A 25,112-nucleotide genomic window follows, 5' to 3' on the forward strand; every position below is an offset into this window, starting at 1 on the left:
TTTCTCCCATTCTGTAGACTGTTTGTCTACTCTGTTGGTATTAGCTTTTGCTGGGCAGAAGCTCTTTAATTAAATTAGGTCCCACTTGTCTTTTTTCATTTTTGTTCCAATTGCTTTTGGGGACTTAGCCAAAAATTCTTTGCCAAATCACATGTCAAAAAGGGTATTAGCTAGTTTTCTTTCAAGGATTTTTATAGTTTGAGGGCTTCTGTTTGCGTGTTTAATCCATCTGTAATTTTTGTGTAATGTGAGAGATGGGGTTCCAAATTCATTCTTCTGCATATGGCTGGCCAGTTATGTCAGCACCATGCATTGAATAGGAAGTCTTTTTCCCATTGTTTATTTTTGTCAAATTTGCCAGAGATCAGATGGTTGTACTTGCGTGGGTTTATTTCTGGGTCTCCATTCTGTTTCATTGGTCTTTTTGTCTGTTTTTATACCAGTATCATGTTGTTTTGGTTACTGTAGCCTTATAGTATAGTTTGAAGTAAGGTAATGTGATGCCTCCAACTTAATTTATCTATTTGCTTAGAATTGCTGTGGCAATGTGGGCACTTTTTAAATTCTAAATGAATTTTAGAATAAATGTTTCTAATTCTCTGAAAATTTTGATATAGGTAACATTCAATATGCAAATTGCTTTGGGCTGTATGGTCATTTTAATAATACTGATTCTTCTAGTCCATGAGCATGGAATATTTTTCCATTTGTGTCCTCTTTGATTGTTTTCAGCAGTATTTTATACTTCTCCTTGTAGATATGGTTCACCTCCTTAGTTAGATGAATTTCTAGATTTTTATTTTATTTGTGACTATTATAAATGAGATTGTATTCTTGATTTGGTTCTCAGCCTACTTGATTGTGGTGAATTGAGTTTTTGATGTGCTACTGGATTCAGTTTGCTAGTGTTTTGTTAGTAATTTTTGCATCTATGTTAATCAGGGACATTGGCCCAAAGTTTTCTTTTTTCATTGCATCTATGCCAGATTTTGGTATTAGGATGATGCTGGCTTCATAGAATAAGATTATTTAAATACAAAGGAATAAAGGAGATATACAAAAGAGATTGTTCTATAGCAGCCAGTAGGGGTGACCTTTCCCTTCCCTGCATTGTCCCTTATCTCTTGAAAGTAAATATTCTAGTGAAAATCTAACTTATTGGTATTCTAAATTAAAGGAACCAGTTTAACAGCTATACAAATATGTTATTTAAAAATGTGTAAAATAGCAATAAAAGCTTCCCTACCAAAAGAAAAAGAAAGAAAAACAACATACTTAAGGCAAAATGTGGCCAGAAAGCAGAAAGAAATGTGTTACTTGATATTCTAATAAGAATCTTAAAATATCAAATAAACAATCTTAGACTATCAACAGCAGCTATGAAGGAGAATACTCAGTAGAAGTAAAGAATTCAGGGAAGAGAAGGCCTGCCACCAAAGGTAAGTAACAGAAGGAGATGAAATCAATATTGGAAAAATATAGGGGAAAAAAAGAAAAAGAAAAAAAAATGAGAAATGAAGATTAATTTCCAAGGAGCTAAAGGAGATGATAAGTAGAATAAGAAACTCTGTTATATAACAAAACATCTCAAAGCTTAGTCATCTTAAGTAATGAGTTTGTTTTTTTTTTTCTCACACAATTTTATGGGCTGGCTAGACAGTTATACTGCTTGGTGGCATTCAGCTGTGGGTTTTCTGTGCACCGAAACCTGCTGGGGTGGCTGGTACAGCCGAGACATTGTCTCAGCATGGTCTGTCACTTTGAATGAATCTATACCAGACTTCACATAATGGTCATGGCAACATTCAGAAAGGAAGAGTTCAAATACACAAGTACTTATTCCCTTGCTTATATCATATTTTTTGGTATTGCATTTGCAAAGAACAAAGCCAAAACAAATTTAAAAAAAAAGAAAAGAGAAGAAAGACATTTAAAAGGAAAGGAAAGAAAAGAAAAGCCAAAAAATCACAAGGCCAAGTCCAGAGTCAAGGTGGAAGATACCTACTCAGGGCAGTATAGGAGTATGATTCACTGAGAACCATTAATGTAATAATGTAATACAACCTGCAATTTGGTCCTAATTATTATTTATTTATTTTTTGAGACAGGGTCTCATTCTGTCCCCCAGGCTGGAATGTAGTCTCAACATCCCAGGCTCAAGCAATCCTCCCACCTAAGCTTCCCAATATTTGGGAGTATAGAAGCACATCACAATGCCCAGCCAGGTGTTTTTTTTTTTTTTTTTTTTTTTTAAACTTTTGTAGAGATGGGGTCTCACTATGTTGCCCAGACTGGTCTCAAACTTCTGGGTTCAAGTGATTCTTCCAGCCTGGTCTCCCAAAGTTTTGAGATTGCAGGCATGAGCTACCCATGGCTGGCTCTAATGATTTTATGTTGGAGTATATTCAGGCTCAAAACCTATGATTTTGTGCATTAGCTTTTTCATTCCGGTGTCTGATGCAAAGGTTAGCACATGCTCTGAATCTCAGTAAGTGTCAATGAGTGTTTGCCATGTTGAATGCAATTTTTTTTTTTTTTTTTTTTTTTTTTTTTTTTGGAGACAGAGTCTTGCTCTGTTGACAGGCACCAGGCTGAAGTGCAGTGGCCCAATCTCGGCTCACTACAACCTCCACCTCCTGGGTTCAAGCAATGCTCCTGCCTCAGCCTCCCGAGTAGCCAGGACTACAGGAGCACGCCACCACACCAAGCTAATTTTTGTATTTTTTAGTACAGATGTGGTTTCACCATGTTGGCCAGGATGGTCTTGATCTCTTGATCTTGTGATACACCCGCCTCTGCCTCCCAAAGTGCTGGGATTACAGGTGTAAGCCACCACGCCTGGCCTGAATGGAATCTTAATGCCAACGATTTGAAGCCATGGAAAGAGGACTTCTAATGTAATCAGCTTCTGTTGATCCAGAGGCCCATGAACAAAAAGATAAGTTATCTGTTTCTCCTTCCCCCACAGATCCAACATAGAATAGTGGAACAGGAACAGTACAGCCACAATAGACATTCTCACGTAGAAAGAAAATGAGTTGGAAATTTACAGCAATCACTGGTCCATAACAATTCTGACATCTAACTGAGCACATGTTTTTAGGATCCTTACTTGTTGGGAGGGAATGTTCCTTAATTAAGGCTGATTCTGGTCCTCTGAAGTTATTTTCCAATCTATTGTTGCCCATGGGCCTTGCTTCTTCCCAATAGACTCTTGGCTCCGTTCTCTTAGAGATTATTTTTCTTTAAGAAATATAATAGCTGAGTAGTTTTATCAGCCAATTTTCTGTATATAAAAGGATGAAGTTCCAGAGACCTCTTTTTATTTCAAACTCTCTTCTTTTTAGTCCAAACTGACACAACTACCTGAAAAACTCTAATGATTTTTTGTGAGTGTGACTGGGATTCACATCCATAACTCTTTTTAAGACAAACCTCACTCTAATTTGGGTGTGTCAGTATGCTATGAGATAATATTTTAAAAATTTCCAGAAACCCGTTTGTTTAGCTGAGAGAGTCTACTAAGAATCACTTTTGATCTTTTTGAGGTCTTAAAAAGAGGACTGTGTGCAATGGTTCATTCACAGGCCTCCTGGTACTTTGGGAGGGCAGTGTAAGAGGATCCCTTGAGGTCAGGAGTTTGAGACCAGCTTGCATAACATAGAAAGACCTTGTCTTTACAAAATATAAATAACTTGGTGTGGTGGCATGTGCCTTAGTCCTACCTACTCGGGAGGCTGAGGTGGAAGGATTGCTTGAGCAAAAGAGGTAGAGGCTGCAGTGAGCTATGGTTATGCCACTGCATTTCAATCTAGGCGATGTTAGTCTCACCACTGCACCACAATGTAGCAGTCTGTCATTGCCTGAGTTAGTACCCAGAGTCCTTTGTTTCATGACCAAGAAAGTTAAGGAGCATGGACACCAAGGGTGAGGTTGGAGTGAAAGTTTAATAAGCAAGAGAAGAAATCTCTCTGCTGTGGAGAGGGGGCCCAGAAGAGGTTTGCCATTTTACAGTTGAATTCAAAGGCTTTTATAGAAAACCAAAGAGGGCTGGGTGTCTCATTTGCATAACATGCGAATTTCTGGTAGCTCCACCCCATCCTCCTAATGAGTATTACCCCTTAGCTTGAGTTACTCCATATTGTTGCTTTGTTCCCCTTACTGTGCATGTGTCAGGGGATGGAATTTTCCATTGCTGGATATGTCTGGACAAGTCACCTTTGTAGCCTTTCTTATCTCTGTGGTTGTAGGCGCGTCTTAGGCCCACAGGGTAAGTTCCCTTATCTGTGCCTGCAGGCTGTTCTTTTGTTGATAGAATTCAACTGAGAAACCACCCTAACTGCCTGCCTGACCACTTTCTTCCTTTCTTCTCTCTCAGCAACAGATGGAGACCCCATCTGCAAAAAAAAATAAAATAAAAATTTTAAGAGAGGTCTTATATCCATAATCTTGATTTGATTTTTTCCCTGAGGCTTTTTATCATACTGCGAATAGTTTTCCAACTGGAAAATCGGGAAATTTGAAGTCATTTTATTTTCCAACCCTTAAATGTCTGCCACTTCTTCATATCTAATTTCCTCTTATAAACCAGTCATCTCTTTAGCATATGTCTCTCTTACTATGCATTGATATATGTATGAAACAGAAGCCAATTGACACTTGTAACATTATGTCCAAAAGTCTTCTTAGCCAGAGCTACCATTTCATCAGGTATAATTTTAGCTTCTATGTAATCGAACGTGACAGCTTTGCCAAATGTTTTGCTATTACAAAATATGGGCTGCCCTTTTTTCTGCCACTAATAATTTTCTAAACCTGTTTCTAACCTTTGCCAATAGGTTTTGCTGTTGTTGCTGTTGTTTTGGTTTCATTTTTTGTTATGTTCTATTTTTTGTCGTTCCTTCAGCCATTGCCAACAGACCCCTCACACTTTTCAAGCCTCCATCTGTTGCCTATTTCCAAAGCCAATGCCACATGTTTTGGGTTTTATTACAGTCATGCCTCACTTCTAACAATTTTTCTATCAGTCATCTAATAGTGCATAACAACCCTAACATTGAGTGACTTAAAGCAATAATTTAATGTTTCTCATGATTCTGTGGGTGGGATGGGCAGTTCTCCTACTGGTTTCATCTGGGCTCATGCAAGTGGCCACCTGAACCTCTCTCTACATGTGGTCTTTCTTTCTCTAGAAATTTATACTAGGCGTCTTTGCATGGTGATAGTAGCATTCTCAGAGGGCAAGCCCCATTGTGAAAGTGCTTATTAAGCCTCAATGCTTGTCAAGTCTGCTGATGTCCTGTTGGCAAAAACAAGTCACTTAACTAAGCCAAGAGTCAGTATGGGAGAAGACTGTAAAAGAGTGTAGACATCAGGAAGAATGATTAATTGGGAAACATTAATTAACAATATACCACATGGGTAATCAGGATAAAAATGAAAAAAAAAAATCAAATAAGAAGTAGAGAAATTAGAGAAAAAAATGATGGCTTTAGAATACAGGGAAAGAAAAGAAACAAAACAGAAATTACAGATATTTAAAAATATATTTTAAGACACCTTTTCTGAAATAAAAGGAAAATGAATCTACATATTGAAAAACTGCAAAGAGGAAATGAACAATGATAAATACTAAGACATAATTTATATAAAAATCAGAGATGAATATTTTTATTTAGAAAGAAGATGAATGTAAAGTGAGTAAGGTGAAGAATGCAATAGATAAGATGATTTTCTAAAGGTTATTTCAGGCAACCACAAGAAAAGATCAAGCCATTGTACTTGGGGAGGCCATATGGCCTAGTTACCCTGGAACAGTTCCAGTTTATGCCTGTTGTCTTAAACTAAACATAAATAGTGGCCTCTTTCACTATCAGAATGTGGCTTATATGACAATTTATAGTCACTGTTGTTCTACGGAAAAAACAGTACGATTTCCAGTAGACTTTTTGACCATTAACGTTCACTATCAGGAGACAGTGAAGCACCACCTAGGATATACTCCAGGAAAGGGTACTTAAATACCACAGAACTTTTCTTCCAATTCACATCTATAAACAGATGTGGCCCATGTCGGGCGAGGCGTCAGAGCCCTGGCAACGGAAAGTGGTTGGTTCGTGAGTAGTAAGGAGAATTTACCGACAGTATAGGTTTGAAAAAGAAAGATGTATTAAATAGAACACTGTGGAAGAGTGCAGTGAGGTGCTTCAGCAAGTAAGGACTGAGCTCTCCATGGTGGATTTTTCCTTAAGGATATTTATGGACCTTAATGCAGGAGCTTAAGGGTAATTTGGAACGTATTAGTCACATAGGTCATGAGAAATGATTACCTTTGTAGACATTTTGGTGCCTTGATGTCAGCAAGGCTTGCACAATGAGTTTAAACAAACAGGTATTCCAGAGATGTATAGAAATTCCAGTTACTTATAACTTTGTGGAAAAGAAGGCTGGTGTCGGATGCTGCCTTTAGATAATAGGGAAGTCTAATTACTTCTGAATTCTTCAGATAAGAATTCAGATGTAATTCTTAATTACATCTGGATGGCCTGCTTGATGGCCACCAGGTAATCTTTGCTCCCCTCAACCCAGGGAATTTTTAATGCAGAAATGGTGTCTTACTTAATATTTTAATGAAGAGATGATATCTTCTTGGGGAAACTTATGAAAGATCAACTATAACTAAAATAAAAATTTCAGAGGAAAATTCGATAAAAAGACTAGTGCTGGCCATTAAATATGCACATCTGTGATTGAGTAGAACCAAGAAGTATCAATATTGGATGTTTTACATGTTTTTTAAAAAGCAGAGATTATAAAGTAATGCAAATATAGAGAAGAACAAAATGCTTTCAAGAGGAATAAATTTACTGATTGACTCATCAGTGCCTCATCTAAAAAAAAAAAAATCAAAGAACATAATTTCCAGTGGATAAATCAAATAGTAAAAAAATTAAGCAAATTTAACAACACAAGGAAAGAACTAAGCAAAATAATTGGAAGGCAAGGGGAGATGAGTAGAAGTGTCAGAGGTGTCCTAACCAGAGCAACTTCATCTTGAATAGCAGCGGCATAAAATAAGGCTGAGACCTAATAGTCTGCCTTCCCAGGAGGCTAGGATTCTAAGTCACAGGATGAGACAGGAGTTTGGCACAAGATACAGGTCATAAAGATTTTATGGCAAAGGTTTGGTAAACCATGGTAAAAGTTTACTAAGCCTTAACTGAGATACAGGTCATGAAGATTTTATGGTAAAAAAACAGGTAAAGATGCAGTACATAAGCCAGCCAATCCCACCAAAACCAAGGTAGTGACGAAAGTGGCCTCTGGTCATCTTCACTGCTCATTATACACGAATAATAATGCATTGACATGCTAAAAGACATTCCCAGCAGCACCATGACAGTTTACAAATGTCCTGGCAATGTCAGGAAGTTACCCTATATAGTCTAAAAGAGGGAGGAACCCTCAGTTCTTCGAATCGCCCACACCTTTCCAAGAAATTTTATAAATAATCCACTGTTTAGAATATGCTATAAAAAAACTAAGTATCTTTAGTCAAGCAGTCCATGCAACTGCTCTGCCTATGGAGTAGCCATTCTTTTATTCTTTTACTTTCTTAATAAACTTGCTTCCACTTTACTCTATGGAGTTGCCTTGAATCCTTTCCTCCATGAGATCTAAGCAACCTCTTTTGGGGTCTGGATTGGGATGCCTTTCTGTTAACAAAAGGGAGTACAGGCATAATAAATTGCTACTCATAGTAAAGAGTTAGTAGAAAAAGGGACAAAAGTATTACAAAAAGACTTGTTAAAGATAATAAGTATAATCTAAAACACTAACCTTTAAAATATCTGAAGAACTGCATACAATACAAAGAAAACATACCCTATATTGAATATAGACCAAAAGAAACCCCAAATAATATGAAAGTAAAAGGAAATGTACCTGTCATGTTAATAAATGTAAAGGAGCTTAACTTATTTAAACGAAAAGGATTTGTACATAGAATTGCAAAACAAAACTCAAATCTAATTTGCATGAGACACATTTAAAACAAAGCAACTCAGAAGGACCAAAAGACAAAATAAGGAGAGTAAGTTTCTATCAGGTCAATACAAGCACAAAAAAGCAGGAATCTGATCTTAATTTCAGATAAGATAGACTTTAGGTCAAAAAGCATTATCAGACATATAGAAGAACAGTTTAGAATGTTAAAGAATATAGTTGACAATGAAGATATAACAGTTACAAACACCTATACACCTGAAAATGTAGCAGGAATTTTGATAAATAAGAAATTATGAGAGATACTAAGAATAGAACTAGAAATAATCAGACTTCTATTCACTATCAGACTAATAGACAAAAGCACACTTAAGGATATAGTATTTCTTAAAGTAAGCAAGAAAAGATGTGTATAGATAGATAGATAGATATAGATATATAACTTAATACTATAACAATGAGAACATGCCCATGTGACAGTTATTTAAAAATTTGACTATAAAGGCTCTATAAATCTGAAAATGAGGAATAGTACAGAAAATAAATTTTCTGAGTCTAATAAATCTAGACATGGTAGGATGATATTAAAAAATACCCAGAGTTAATTAAATTTCTCCTCAAATATACTTAGGTTAAAATTTTTTTTAAATATGCTTAAATCAGAATTTCTGGATAACAACAATATATCAACCTATGGGACAGAGTTAAAACAGAGCTCAGAGGAAAATTCATAGCCCTAAATATTTACATTTACGTGAGAGAGTAAAACCTAAAAAAACTTCTCCAACTAGGTTTGTTTAAAAAAGGAAAACATATTTGTTTTAAAAAGGAAACAAAACAAATATGTATTTTTAAAATTTTATATTTTTACGACTATAAATATTTTTAATGAAATATGCCTAGTTAGGTATTTTTAGAATCCAATCAGCATAGACTGATATAAATCAATAATCAGAGGGCCTGGGGAGTTTTTTGGAAGGTCAAAATATTGCATGTCTGTTTTCTCTTGTCTGTGGAGGAACTAACCAGAATTCATTTCAAAAACTCCCCAATTCTCATTCTTAATTAAAATCCTGCCTTGGGATTAGACTTTAATAATTCAAAGGCAAGTCAAGTTCATAAACTTTATTATAGTAAATCAAATACTGTATTTGAAGATAATGGTAAAAATGGCCAAATATTATCAATGCTAATGTATGCTTTATATATTAGGTAAATTTTTAACATGGGAAAACATTTAAACATTTTTCCCCTTTATATAAAAAATGTAGTCAGTCCACATTGGGTAGTCTGAAAGTCATCTAGATCTAAAAAGTTATTGGTAAATTTAATATGTTTGAATTTAAATTATTCTTGAAAGGAAAATTGTCTTCTTTTTTATTTGAGACAGAGTCTTGCTCCGTCGCCAGGCACCAGGCTGAAGTACAGTGGCATGATCTTGGCTCACTGCAGCCTCCGCCTCCTGGGTTCAAGCAATTCTCCTGCCTCAGCCTCCCGAGTAGCTGGGACTACAGGTGTGCGCCACCATGCCCAACTAATTTTTGTATTTTTAGTAGAGACGGTGTTTCACCATGTTGGCCAGGATGGTCTCGATCTCTGGACCTTATGATCCACCCGCCTCGGCCTCCCAAAGTGCTGGGATTACAAAATTGTCTTTTGTATATTCCATACATATTCTTTGTGTCTGCTCTTCCTCTCAGGGTCCTTTCTCTTCCCTCCAGCTCCTTTCTCTCCAATTATCCAAATCATATCCCTTCTTAAAAAGCTATTCAAGTCTCTCTTTTTGCAGAAAACTTTTCCATAGTATTGAGGATCTACTAATATGTTTATTAACTGATCTTCTATGCTTCTTAGTCCGTATGCTAAATTCTGCCATCTTATCTTATGCCATTGTCTTCTATGCTTCATAGCCTGCAATGTAAAATCCTGACATTGTATGCCTATCAGAACAGGCATGATACATACATGTAGCAGGCAGTGAGACAATGGCGTGGTGATTTTAGAATTGCTAAAGCTCTTCTTTGCAAATGGTTGCTTACAGTATCTGAAGATCCACCAGGAACAATTGTATCATTGAGTCAGAATGCTTTCTCCTTTTGGTTCAAATAAAACTCATATCCTGCTAAGAGTATAACATATTAAAGTTATTCTCATTGGTTCCTTTCCTCCCTCACGGTGAGGGTGACTGGGGGTTTTGAGCAGCATTATTATTTGATGATCTGGAGATTGTCATGATTGTCATGCCTCGTGAAGAGAGGGGAAAAAAATACTTTGAGAAAATTAGAAGAGTACAAGAAGGAACTTAGAGACATTAATGACAATCTTTATCAATTTTGAAATTTCCCAGTAGCAAACCTGTCTGCTTTTATTTATAGCCCTATACTATTTTAAAATTTTTTCCCTATAAAGAAATGTTTAAATGTTTTCCCTAGAGAAGAAATGTTTCCCAAAGTTATACTCATTTACAATATCTCATAGAATCTTAGACATACAGAAATTTCTGAGAACATGACTGTTGAAATGTTTTTCATTATTTCTATTTTATAATGGAAAGAAGTTTAGTTTTCCAAATTAAAATATTATAAACAGTAGTTTACATAACTAATCTTAAAATTGCTAAGATTTTTTAAAAAGAGGGCAAAATACAAATTAAAAAAGAAAAATCAAGGTTTAGTATTTGGGTAAGAACTTAAAAGATCACACAGTGTCAGTGGCCACTCAGGTAACATTCATTTAATGACTGTGGTGCTGATCTAGTGTCTTTTCCTCTGACCTTTATGGTAGAAAGTGTGATGCGGAAGGCTTGGTGTGTTGAACAGTTTTGGATTATTTGCAACTTAAATAAGACTGAAGAATGCATTGGCAATGAATTATTCATGGAAGTTTTTTATGTGGCAATTCAAGTGCTAAGCACTGAGTTTCAATTGATACTGTCAAGACTATCCTTGACAATATCAAAATTTTAATTTTATGTAAAAAAAATTCTACCTTTGGCAAGAAACAACAGGAGAGGGAAAGAAGACCTGAAAGAAACGGCCAAAGCAATGCTGTCCCTTCTTCCCAGTGTATTTGCCATTTCCTCCATCCCTTTACCTTCTGGTGCTTTTCATTCCAACAGAGAAGTGATCCTCCTGTTTTGCACTGCCATTGTGCCAGTACTCACCTTTATCACAATCCTCAGCACACAGCATTGATTCTGTCACCTCTATAATCCAGTATGCACCTTGTAGTAAAGGCTATGCCATATTCATCTCTAGATCCTTAGCACCAAACACTGAGCTTGGAACAATGTAAGCTACTTTCCTTGAGTAAATGAATTAATGCTAGTTTCTTGAATAAACAAATACAAGACTACACAGAGAGATAAAATGATTTATCCACAGAAATATAGGATCTCTCTTAAACTCTCAAAGGTTGCTACGTACTCTGATTCAAAATTCTGGCGTTGTAGGCCTGAGGGATGCAAGTCGTAAAGACTAAGAAAGTGAAACCACAGCTTCCCATCACATTGTGAGACTTGCAGTCTAAGAGGTGGTGTATATCGAGACAAGAAACGGTAAAAAGGTTTAAGGAAATTAATGGGTGCTCTACACAGATTTATTTAAAAATCACTGGCATATTCCAAAACAACTCATCTCTCTACTTGGAGGCCAACTTCCCAAAGAGAGAAACGTTGTTTTGGTCCCAAAGGGCTGGACTCTCTCCCTGCCTCACAGAGGACTCAGATCCATGAGAGGGTCCTGGGACACTAGTACAATCTTTTTTCATTCTTTTCTTTTTGTGTGTGTGTGTTAAATGGTCTCTCCAGAGCTGCCCTCTCTCTGGTTTTCTTTTTGTGTGTGGTTATTTCGGAGTTAGCACAGTGCAGTTAGTAATAGTTGTCAAGATAGGAGAGAATCATTCCTTAAAAGACTTGGATTTTCTTTTTCTTTTCTTTTTTTTTTTTTTTTTTTTTTTTTTTTTTTTTTTTTTTTTTTTTTTTTTTTTTTTTTTTTTTAACCTTCCTTTTCACATCAGCTATTTTCATAGCTAATAAATTTTAAACTGTGAAAATTGCTTTGATCAATTATGTATTTAGGTTTTTCATAAACATGCTGATTTTATTACTTATGGAAACGATTAGGAACACATTTATGAAGGATTTCTCTTGTACTGTCCCCAAGTGAATTCTTTATGTTTGCAGAGATTGTCCTATTTACTGATTTTATGAGGATCTTGCAGATATTTTTATTTTCATGAAATAAATAAGGATGTAGGTATTGTTTAAAGAAACATTTTCAACACACAAATACCCATGCTGACAAATAATGGTTAGATATTCAGCAAAATTTCCATTTCAAGATAAATAGATAATTTTACACTTACCCCTAGACATCACAGGTGGTACTCGGGGTGCCTGTAGGTGGCAGCAAAAATGTTGCAAATTGTACCTACAAAATAACACCAACAGCGTAATTAAAAGGAAAGGACAAATTAAAAATAACTTCATTGTCATGTTCAAAGTACTGTATATTTAGCTTTAGGCAACAGATTTATTTTAAAGACAAAAATAGAGCAGGCGTGACATGCATCTGGGAATGGAAATTAGATAACCTCACAACACAAAGGGCAAAAGGCATACCCTGTTACTTTATAAGACTGGATTTTGAAAGCAGGCAATAGAGGTTCTATAAATGCTTCAGTTGGCACCAAGGATGGCTCAAAGGCACGTGGCAAAAGCTTGATATTTCAAATTGTTTTGCCTTATGTCATTTCAGTTTAGTTTTCCATAGCAATGATTCCAGAATGCTGAACACACACAAGCCACAGATTTGGGTTGCCCAGTACATTTTAGAAAAATTAAGTGCAATATAAACTTAAAAAAATACCTGTGATGTTTTTAGGCATGAGTATTGTTTGTAACTTTAGGCCAGAAGGAAACGGCCCTCTTCTTATATGATGTGTCAGGAGAGGCACAGCCTCTGAGTGGTGAGAGACTAAAACAGCCTCTAGCCTTGACTATTGACCAGGTGGTGCTCTCTGGGAAGGTAGGTGTGGGGTAAATGGACTATTAACTCATAACTACTAACTTCAGAGTGGGTCATGGCATTATTTTTTGGAGACTCATTGGTAAGTTGTGGGAAAATTGACTTGCGAAGTGGTGAGGTAGAAGGAAAAGTTGCTGAGAAAGTAATTCTATAAAAAGGAAGATACTAAACATTGGCAGCCAAGAGGTATAATTATTCCAAGTTATGGTATCTACTGTGCTTCTATAAAATGTGCATCTTGGGACCTGGCACAGTGGCTCACAGCTGTCATCCTTGCACATTGGGAGGCGGAGGCAGGCAGATTGCTTGAGTCCGAGTTCAAGACCAGCCTGGATAATACAATGAAATCCTGTTTCTAAGAAAAATATAGAAAAAAAAAAAATAGGTGTATTGTTGGCAACTGCTGAGTCCCAACTACTCAGGAGGATGAGGTGGGAGGATTGCTTCAGCCCAGGAAGCAAAGGCTGCAGTGAGCCATGATTGTATCACTGCATTTCAGCCTGGGAGACAACAGAGCCTGTCTCAAAAAAAAAAAAAAAAAAGTGCATCATCTCGATATGGATGATGATTTAAGACATAATAGAGGATCAAATTAACTATTTGATTTCAAGGATAGCTTCCCTGAAATTTCTTGAATTTTGACCACTTATTGTATGATCAAATTGTATACCTTAAAATTGCTGATGTTATTCTCTAAAACGCAACCCAGAAATCAAAATGTTGTCTCGGATAGATTGAGAGTGGCTGCTTAGTCACAATAGATCTCATTTGAAGATGCTTTTCTTACTTGACATTTGCCATCTTTGGGATATTTGTGATGACAACTGATGACAACAAAGGAAGTAAACAGAAACTCTTGTGAATTCTGAAAATGAACGAGGAAGCGCTCAGGGAGCAAGTGTTGGAAGACACTGTGCACTTCGTATCCCCTCTCTCTTTTCCAAAAGGTCAAAAGGGTTCAAAGGCAAATGGTATCATTCCTGGCTCTTCATCTTATCTTGGTAGATCTCTCTGTTTTGGTGATACATATTGAAAAGCAGCATGAAGAGGTTCCTAAATAATACACTAAAAGTGTAATCAAAGTTGGAGGGGAGATTCGGTAAGGTAGAGTGACTTCTTTTCTTTACATAACTATTAACAGAATTAATAGAAAACAGGGGTTCCCAACTCCGGGCCATGGACCTGAACCCGTTGTGGTCTGTTAGGGACTGGGACTGGACAGCACAGCAGGGGGTGAGTGGCCAGCCAGCGTGACTGCCTGAGCTCCGCCTCCTGACAGATCAGCAGCAGCATTAGAGTCTTGTAGGAACACGAGCCCACCTGTGAGCTGTGCGTGCCAGGGATCTAAGTTGCATTTTCTTATGAGAATCTAATGAATGCCTGATGATCTGAGGTAGAACAGTTTTATCCTGGAACCGTCCTCCTCCCCCATCACTGTGAAAAAATTGTCTTCCACGAAACTGGTCCCTGGTACCAAAAAGACTGCCATATTAGAGGACAGAAAGTGACAAAAAATGTGAAAGAAAAAGTGGGTAGAATTCTTCTGTGTTACCTGGAAATGGTGAGTCACAGCAACATAGTCACAAGGATGTTGAAAGTAGGATTGGATGGTAGTGGAGAATGGACCCCAATTCCTATTATGGTTAAGCTGTTCTGCCTTGCCTTGTTTTTGCATTTGTTAAGAGTGATGCTGTTGGATAACTGCTATACAGGGAACAGCACATATTTAATGTGTACAATTTGTTGAGTTTGAGCATATGCAAACACTTGTGATACCATCACCACAATCAAGGTAATAGACAATAAAGCTGTTATAAAAAAAGAATGAAATTGACATTTGGTTCTGGCTTGTAGCTGCTCTCTTCTTTTCTTTCTACATTAGCATTTTCAATAAATGTCAAGTGTTCTATTAAAAAAAAGAATCAAGACGTTTTAGTTCATTCTGGCCACTATAACAAAAAGACCATATGCTTAGGTGGCTTATAAACAACAGAAATTTATTTCTCACAGTTCTGGAGGCTGAGGGTCTCTATAAATGGTGAGGGCCAGCTTCCTGGTTCATAGACATCGTCTTCTCTCTGTGTCCTCACATGAGAGCAGAAGGAGTGAGGGAGAACTCTGGGATCTCTTTTATAAAGGTCCTAATCTTCCTCATGAGGGTAAAACCTAATCCCCTCCCTTAGGTAGGCTCTACCTCCTAATACATCAGGTTGGAATTAAGATTTCAACATTCTAATTTTGGAGGAACAAAAACATTCAGGCTATAGCACAAGGTTATGCTGGCCTGATAAAAAGCAAGAAAGAATCCTTTTCTACTTTGTAAAAGAACTTATAAAATATTTGTTTTACTTCCATAACTGTTTTAAGAATTGACTTGTGTGTGCATTGAACCTGGGGTTTTTATTACGGGAAAGATGTCTTTTAATGGATAACCATTAAAACATATGTAATATTATTCAGAAAAAAAAAAAAAAGGATAATCCTGAATTCCATCACAGGGGCATCAGGGAGGACATAGCCATGGCTTTATTCAAACTGTTGGTTCCAGGGCTTGGTTTCTGAGAATATCACAGTGAAGGTAGGATAGAAGACATCTGGGACCAAGTTCAAGCTGGAGTCTGATAGGGCAAGTTGCTAGTTAGATGCTAAAAAGAAGAAAATCCCAGAAGGCAAGAGGGAGTATTAACTTTGAAGAGTGCAGCCAGGAGCTCTGAGTTGGCAGAGATGGGATTGGAGAGAGAGCAGGTGGGGAGCGAGTGAGGAGGGCTCTGAATAATCACAGCAAATAGCTTTGGGCAAATGCAACTTGCTTTATCAGCTGGTAGGTGGTGGTGCAAGAGAGTCTGGCTGCCTGAAAAGGCCAGATCCCTCCCTCTAAGCAGCAAACACATTAACATCACATGTTGAGCTGAGAATTTTATCCACTTTTGGGAACTGTGGAACTGCATTTCCACCTTGGCACAGCCTCCTATTTTTGACACATAGTGATTTGATATAAATTGTCATCTCCCGGAGACAACCTGACAACAAATACTGCTAATCATTTCATTCTGAACTGCGCCTGGATGGCGGAGAATAATTAGACACATGCCTGTTGGAGACTTTGCATTATGAAGTGTATGGGAATTTGCTTTGAAGGGGAGAAACAATTAGAGATGGAGATTTACAGAAGACGGTAAGAGGCAGGGGGTCTCTTATGTTTTATTTCCTAAAGCCAAAAAAATTCCTATAAAATCCCTACTTAGCTCACATTCTTAAGCTAGAGATCAAGTCTTTTGAAGAATAGGCATACCTTAAAATCAATCCACATGGCGTTGCTAGGATCAAAGAAAAGATGATGCTCTAGGGGTCTGGCTGCTTGAATTGCTGACCCAAGTAAACCCCAGCTGCCTCGCAGGAGTTAAGGTAGTCTGCAAAAAAATTATCTGTAATCCATCCTCCTCCTTAGATAGATGTTTTTTGGGGTCAGAGAATGGAATCTCTTCTAGAGTTGACCCTGGGATTTTGCAGATCCCTGAATCTTATTCTTAGGAAAGTGGGGACCATGTGTCCACATTATAATTGATATTTTGCAATTATATCTTCATGGCATTCAAAGAAGTCATCGTTTAGGAAAAAAAGTGATTTTTTTTTTCTCAGATAAGACAAAACCTGTGACAAATCTAAGGAAGGATTTGTGCAGCTGGTGATGGAGCACCTAATTCCCAGGGCATGGGTGACACAACTCTGTGTCGCCAAATATGCTTTGAGACTCCAGTAACTTCTCTCCTTTTCTTTAACATCACATTTGCATGATCCCATGGATGGATGGCCACGGAATATTTATTTGTACGGTCTTTGAATTCAGAAATCATGCTTTGTTTTATGCTGCTAATAAAGACGACTTGAAGTCTCAGGTTTTCAGAGCTTCTGGCATCCCCTTGTCTCTAATATTCTAAATATTGAGTCTCCATCTTATATGTCTAGAATATTACTGTATTATTAAAAGTATTATGTCTCACTCTATTATCATTTCTAGGCATCCTTGAGGGGAAACCAAGATGGCTCGGGTGCGACCTGTCACCTTTTGCTCTTGCTTGATGCCCTTTCTTTGTCCTGATCACCTCTGGTCTGGTGGTCTCTGAACGTGTTCTAGTCTACTTTGCTTCCAGTACTTGAAGAGGTGTATGGCAACTTACTTCCAAAGCATCACTAATAAAAGATGTTATGGTCAATTTCTAAGGAATGAAGATAAAGAAACTAGAATGCAGAGAAGATAACTAAAAATGGATATCATTAGACATGGCAGCTCCTAAAATTTACCATCCAGTCTTCTTCTCAGAAACCTCGACTGTCATTTTTATGACATGGAACACAGAGCAGCTCTTGAACATGCTTCTCCCTCAGCTTACAGCTCCTTTCTTGGTCACTCTTCCCCAAATTCCAGGGTCTTCTGTTGTAGACTACTCCAAATCCATAGCTCCACACCTTGAAGCAAGTATGTTGTTTAGAGCATTTTCTCTTTCCTTTTTTTTTAAGCTGGTTGTTTTAGAGCCATACTTTCCTATCGGAAATGCCCATGAGAACATTTTTCCTAAACAGAGAATGAAGCTGAAGAATAATTATGCTTTCACCCTTAGAACAATAACATTAATCACATGGCTTTAAAAAGTAGCAAGCTTTGCAACTCTTCTGATTAATACCAATAATGACCATATTAAAAAATCCTCCAATTCCAATGGAAAACTTCAGTAATTCTGACTGGCCTTTTGCTTTGTAGCTGTTGACTTCCTTTTCCATTTCTCTTAAAAGCAATCTTTAAATGTTTATTATTCTACTTGAGGGGAATGATAAACCACACTTGCCATCCAGACCCACTCTTACTTTGACTGTGGGTCTCTGTTTAAGAAAAAAAAAGATAATCCACTCAAACCACAAGCCCAGAAATTGTAGTGCAAAATCTCTTTCTAATTTGGGGAGAGTGGTTGAATAGCTTTTGCATGATTACCCTCAACTTTCAGCCCTTATACACTATATTTAAACTTATCTATATTCCCATCACTCAGAAATCATGCTTTGTTTTGGTATCGTTAGTAATAAAGACAACTTGAAGACTTTCAGGTTTTCAGAGCTTCTGACATCCCTGTCCTTCAAAATTACTTCTTTCCTTAACAGTTTTAGAGAATGAGCTGCTTCTCTTCCAACCCAAGGTTACATCTTCTACCTGTGCTCTGGAGTTTATTTTTCCTGTGAATGCCCTCAGCTTGCATCTACATTGTGTATGATCTTGCTCTTACTTTGTGTCTTGTATCACTTCAATGGTTACTTCCTCTAACGATTAGCCACCTTCTAGGTGGTGGTTGTGTTTTCAATCCTAATATTGACCAGTACTTATATTCCTGGGTTGAATGCCCTTGATCTCAATGTTGTGTTCTTCATGCTTTATTCTTTTGTACTTTTATTTTACTGCCAAATTCTGCCTACTACTATTGTATTTAGCATTTTGTAGTCTACATTTTTAAGTGTTAGATTAGAATTTTAACTTTTGGTGTTACATTTACTGTTTCAGCATCGTAGTTGTGCCAGTCTTGTAAACTAAGTTGGGAGGCTTTCCATCACTATATTACCCAGGACTAAACTGGATAATTGGATGAGGATTCGGACCAACTCTTTTTACATAATAATATACTGTTGCCTAAAAATTTGGAAGAACCCAGCAACAAATATACACTTAGTGACATTTTAGAGAAATGGTTGACATCTTTCGAACATTTTCGTTATTTTTCTATTTAGTTTTATTCTTCTTGAATAAATTTAAATCATTTTTGCTTGATGCTTTTCACTTTATTTTTTGTAGTAAAATCTTTATCTGTATGCCTTTTTTTTCTTACTGCTTGTATTTTCCTGAGGTAGCTTTTTTTGCATTTGTTTATTTTCACATCCTTACTGACACTTTGTTTAAGGTATTACTCCTGTAATTGGAATACATTATTTTCTTACTTTGAGTGGGTCTCTGTTTAAGAAAAAAAAATCTATTTAACCCTACGGTGAATACAGTTTATATTTATCATCTTTTTTTTATTTCAAGTTACTCGGGTTTGCTATGTTGTTAATTTCTTCTTTCTTCTTTTCTCTTTTTATTTCAGATCAACATAATTTTTATTGCATCTTCTCTCACTGTCAGCTTAACATACTAATTATCCCTAGAGGTTATCATAAAAATTTAACATACATTTTTAATCTTATATTTCTTAAAAATTGATCAGTTTTTAGACAGATACTCCTAAATAAAGGCTTCAAATGCTTATAATTACCTCTTGTTTTTTTCCCTGATAACTTCCTATGTTAAGATTATTTGGCATTTTATTTCAATTTATTTTTATATATCACAAAACTTTACTGTTATTGGTATCTTTACTCTTATATCTCATATTTTCTCATTCTCCAATTCATTTTTAAGTTTCATAGAATATATAGGCATATCTCAGAGATGTTGTGGGCTAAGGTTCAGACCACCACAATAAAGCAAATATATCATAAAGTGTCATATGAATTTTTTGGTTTCCCAGTGCATACAAGTTATGTTTACACTATGCTGCAGTTAATTAAGTGTGAAATAGCACTATGTCTAAAAAACAATGTACATATCTTGATTAAAATACTCTATTGCTAAAAAATGCTAACAATCATCTGAGCCTCCAGTGAGTCACAATCTTTTGGCTGGTGGAAGGTCTTGCTTGCATATTGATGTCTGCTGACTGACCAGGGTGATGATTGCTGAGAGTTGGAATGGCTGTGGCAACTTTTGAAAAGATGAGAGCAATGAGGTTTGCCACATCAATTGACTCTTCCTTTCACAAAAGATTTCTCTGTAGCATGTAATGCTGTTTGAGAGCATTTTACCCACAGGAAAACTTCTTTTAAAATTGAAATCAGTCTTCCCAAACCCTGCTACTGCTTTATTGACTAAGTTTATGGAATGTTCTAATACCTTTGTTGTTATTTCAACAATGTTCACAGCATGTTCACCAAGAGTAGATTCCACCTCAGGAAACTACTTTCTTTGCTTATTTCTCAGAAACAAGCTTTCATTCGTTCAAGTTTTATTTTGAGGTTGCAGCAACCCAGTCACTTCTTTATGCTCCACTTCTAGTTCTCTTGCTGTTTCTCCCACATCTGCAATTACTTTTTTCCACTGAAATCTTGAATCCTTCAAAATCATCCATGAAGTAGGAATTAGCTTCTTCCAAATGAAACTGGAGAGTTCCTTGACCTCCTCATGGGACTTCTGGTAGGAGTGTGGCTCCTTTGCTCTGCTTCCTCAAACCCCTTATGGGAGGGGAAGCATGAAGACAGGCAGGTACAGGAGCCAGGGCAAGTGCTTTCGGACTCTGACCCCATGGTAGAGCCTAGGAGTGTGTTGCAATTAATGTCCTTTTAGCAGTTGCCATCTGCAGATGGCTAAGTGTTAAACCAGCTCAGTGGAGAGTCAGGGTTTTACATCCTGCCCTCTTGATACCCAGGTCCCTGCCCAGCATCCAGGAAGAGTCAGATCACCTGGACTTAAAGGATGGTGAATGCCAGGATTTCACTGAGTGGTAAAGGTAGCTCTCAGTGGGATGGATGGGGAGCTGGAATGGGATTGGAGTAGGACAATGATCTGTCCCTGGAGTTTAGCCATCCTGTATCTGATGTCCTGCCCGACCATCCCCAGTTCAACTCCTCTTGTTGTTCAGGTGCTCCTCTTCTCTCCTTCTCTGCCATGACACTCTGCCACTCTGCAGCTCTTCTGCTCTTCTGTACCTTTTCTCATGGAGCTTAGGGTTTACATGGGGTTAGGATAGGGGTGTGACAGGCCAGAGTAATCTTAGAAAAGGCAACATTTGGGTGCCAAAACAGGAATGCCTGTTCCCATTTAGGGCCAAGGTTTCCAGACTTGTGGGTGGGGCCTTTGCCAGGGAACCATCCTCTTCTACCCACTATTTCACTGCCTCCTGTCTGTATCACAAAATCCAGTTAATATTGACCTTTTGACTTCCTCTTATGAGTTATACATGTTTCTATGGTATCTTGAATGGTAAATTCTTTACAGAAGGTTTTTAATTTACTTTGCCTATATCCATCAAAGGAATCACTACCAATGGCAGTTACGGCCTTACAAAATGTGTTTCTTAAACAAGAAGACTTGAAAGTCAGAATTACCTTGTGATATCTAGCTGCAGAGTAAATGTTTTGTTAGCAAGCATGAAAATAGCATCAATCTACTTGCACTTTTCCATTAGCACTCTTGGTTTATTAGGTCCATTGTCAATGAGAAGTAATATATGGAATGGCATCTTATTTTCTGAGTAGTAGGTCTAAACAGTGGGCTTAAAATGATCAGTGCAACATACTGTAAACAAATGTGCTGTTGCTCAGGCTTTGTTGTTCCATTTTTAGAGCACAGGCATAGTAGATTCAGCATACTTCTTAAGGGCTCTAACATTTTCAGAATGATAAGTAAGTACTGGCTTCAATTTAAAGTCATCACTTTGGGAGGCTGAGGCGGGCAGATCATGAGGTCAAGAGATCGAGACCATCCTGGCCAACATGGTGAAACCCCATCTCTACTAAAAATACAAAAAAATTAGCTGGGTGTGGTGGTGTGCACCTGTAGTCCCAGATACTTGGGAGGCTGAGGAAGGAGAATTGCTTGAACCCAGGAGGCGGAGGTTGCAGTGAGCTGAGGTCGTGCCACTGTACACTAGCCTGGCACCTGGTGATAGAGTGAGACTCTGTCTCAAATAAATAAATAAATAAATGTAAATAAATAAATAAATAAAAAGTCATCAGCTGCATTAGTCTCTAAGAAGAGAGTCTTTTTTTTTTTTTTTTTTTTTTTTAATAGGAGGGTTTTTTTTTTTTTTTTTTTTTTTTAAATAGAAGGGTGTTCATCTGCATGGAAAATCTGTTTAGCCACTTTCATCATGAGGCTTAGCTTAGCTAGATATTCTGGATAACTTGATGCTGCCTCTGCATCATCACTTGCTGCTTCACCTTGTACTTTTATGTTATGGAGATGGCTTCTTTTCTTAAACCTTGTGAACCAGCCTCTGCTAGCTTCAGACTTTTCCTTTGCAGCTTCTTCCTTCTCCCTATCTTCATGGAATTGAAGATAGTTTGGGCTTTCATCTAGATTAGGCTTGGCTTAAGTATATTTTGAGGCTGGTTTTATCTTTTACCCAGATCATTAAAACTTTCCACATCAGCAATAAGCTATTTTGTTTTCTTATTGTTCCAGTATATTCACTGGAGTTGCCCTTTTAAATTTTCTCAAGAATGTATTCTTTGCATTCATTATTCAGCTAAATATTTGGTACAAGAATCCTACCTTCAGCCTATATCACCTTTCAAAATGCTTTCCCCATTAAGCTTAATCATTTTTAGCTTTTGATTTGAGGCAAGATACATGTGACTCTTCCTTCTATTTGAACACGTAGAGGCTATCGTAGGGTTATTAATTGGCCTAATTTTAATATTATTGTGTCTCCGGGAATAGTGAGACATGAGGAGAGGGAAAGAGATAGATAAATGGCCATTGGTGAAACAGTTAGAACACACACATCTCTCTTAAGTTCATTGTCATATAGAGGTGTGGTTCATGGTGTCCCAAAACAATTATGATGGTAACATCAACGATCACTGATCACAAGTGATAATGAAAAGGTTTGAAATATTGCTAGAATTACCAAAATGTGACACAGAGGCATGAGATGAGCACATGGTCTTGGAAGTGTGGTACCAATGGACTTACTGGACACAAGTTGCCATAAACCTTCAGTTTATTAAAAATATGCAAACTCTAAAAGCAAAATCAAATGAAGTATAATAAAACGAGGTATATCTGTCTGCCCAAGCAATGTTTTTAGAGAGTATGTGTAGGTAAAAACCTTTTATACACACACAAAATTTTGGGGCTTGGTTCTTTCCCAAGTTCTTTTTGCCTAGGTCTAAAATTTTGGGTTTGAGATCATTTTCTCTTACATTTGTGTAGAGATGACTCAAAAATCTTTCAATATCTGTAATGCTAATAATTACTTGCTTTATCTTTTCAATTTGAATGCTAATTCTCTTCTCTATGAACATGTTTTACGTCTTACTCTTTGATTAATGTTCTAAAATTTAACTTGCGGGTGCAGTGGTTCATGCCTATAATCCCAGGACTTTGGAAGACCAAGCCAGGTGGATCATCTGAGGTCAGGAGTTCAAGACCAGCCTAGCTAACCTGGTGAAAGCCTGTTTCTACTAAAAATACAAAAGTTAGCCAGGCATGGTGGTGTGCGCCTACAATCCCTGCTACTCGGGAGGCTGAAACATGAGAATAGCTTGAACCCGAGAGGCAGAGGTTGCAGTGAGCCAAGATCGTGCCATTGCAATCCAGCCTAGGTGACAGAGCGAAACTTCGTCTAAAAAATAAAAAAAATTCAGTATGTTTAAGTGTGGTCTTTTTGTTGTTGTTGTTTTTTCCCCATTTATTTCTTCTTGGAACTAAGTAATTTTTTAATTCAGAAGTTTGTATTTTCCTTCAATTTTGAAGTTTTTTCTTATCTTTATTATGTATCACTCTACTTATAGTTGTTATTTTCTAAAATCATATTAAATATATCATAGAACTTTTATATCTATCTTCTATGTCAATTATCTTTTGGTCATATAGTTTGTTTAACATGCTGCCTTCAGGGGGAATTTCTCTGCTCCTGTGAACTCTACAATTTGTTCCTTAGTTGAGTTGGAAAGATAAAATTAAAAGCAATATCTCCTGTCACCCCAGAAAACCTCTGCACAAAAATAGAAGAGAAAGAAATAAGTTTAATTATGGATAAGCATTAAACCAGAATGTGATTTGTGTTACAGACAGTCTTCTAAGGACTCCGAAAATAAAGACATAAAGAAATCTTACCATTTTATACAACCCAGAAGATATGATACGTTATGTATGAGTTCTTAAGGTAAACAATAACTAGTCCTTGACTAAGAGGATTTGATAACACCATTTGTCACATATATTTCAGGTTAAATTCGCTTGGCAGTTTGGTTGACTATGTGTGTTATGCAAAGAAGAAACACACTTTTCATGTCTTTATGACAGAAGGTCGTCATGCAACTTGGTAGAGGTCAGCCTACCTAAGTTAGGCTCCTACCCTTCCACAGAAAATGGAAGAAGGGGCACTGTTTCTCTGGATGATTCCATGTCAAACAAAATAAAATGGCTCCTAGGTACTTGATAAATATCTTAGATATTTAAATGTTGTAAAGCTGGAAATTATCTTATTTACCTTTACAAAATTTAAATACTGTAAAGCTGAAAATAATCTTATTTACCTTTTAGAAAGACTTACATACATTTCCAAAAGACAGAGGTTACTTGCAAGTAAAGTTTTCTAAGGTGAATGCTCTAATAAATGGAACAGAGAAGTATATTCCTTTATTTTCAACAGGGAGAATTAAGCCTCTCAGTATTAATTTGTATTTGCCCTTACAATTGTCTTTACTTTCTTTTTTTGTTGTTGTTGTGGGGGGTGGGGGACAGAGCCTTGCTCTCTTGCCCAGGCTGGAGTGCATCGGTGTGATCTTGGCTCACCACAACTTTGGCTTCCTGGGTTAAAACGATTCTCCTGCCTCAGCCTCCTGAGTAGCTGGGACTACAGGCATGCACCACCATGCCAAGCTAATTTTTGTACTTTTAGTAGAGACGGGCTTTCATTGTATTGGCCAGGCTGCTCTCGAACTCCTGAACTTGTGATCTGCTCACCTTGGCCACCCAAAGTACTGGGATTACAGGCATGAACCACCATGCCCGGCCAGTTGTCTTTACTTTCATTTTCAATATATCTAACTGATTATGTTTTCTTTTTTCTAGCAGCCTGTAATCATTTTGTACATACAATAGTTATTTGAAGTTCTTTGAAGATAGTGCTTTTACTTATTTTGTGTCTATCTGATGCTTGTACTTGTCAACCTGTTTTTCAGTTCATTGGGTTTAGTTTGATGCTTCTCTTGCATGGTTCTTTAACCATATATATATATATATATATATATATATATATATATATATGTAATTAA

Source organism: Cebus imitator, unplaced genomic scaffold (assembly GCF_001604975.1).
Source record: "Cebus imitator isolate Cc_AM_T3 unplaced genomic scaffold, Cebus_imitator-1.0 Scaffold1, whole genome shotgun sequence".
NCBI lineage: Eukaryota > Metazoa > Chordata > Mammalia > Primates > Cebidae > Cebus > Cebus imitator.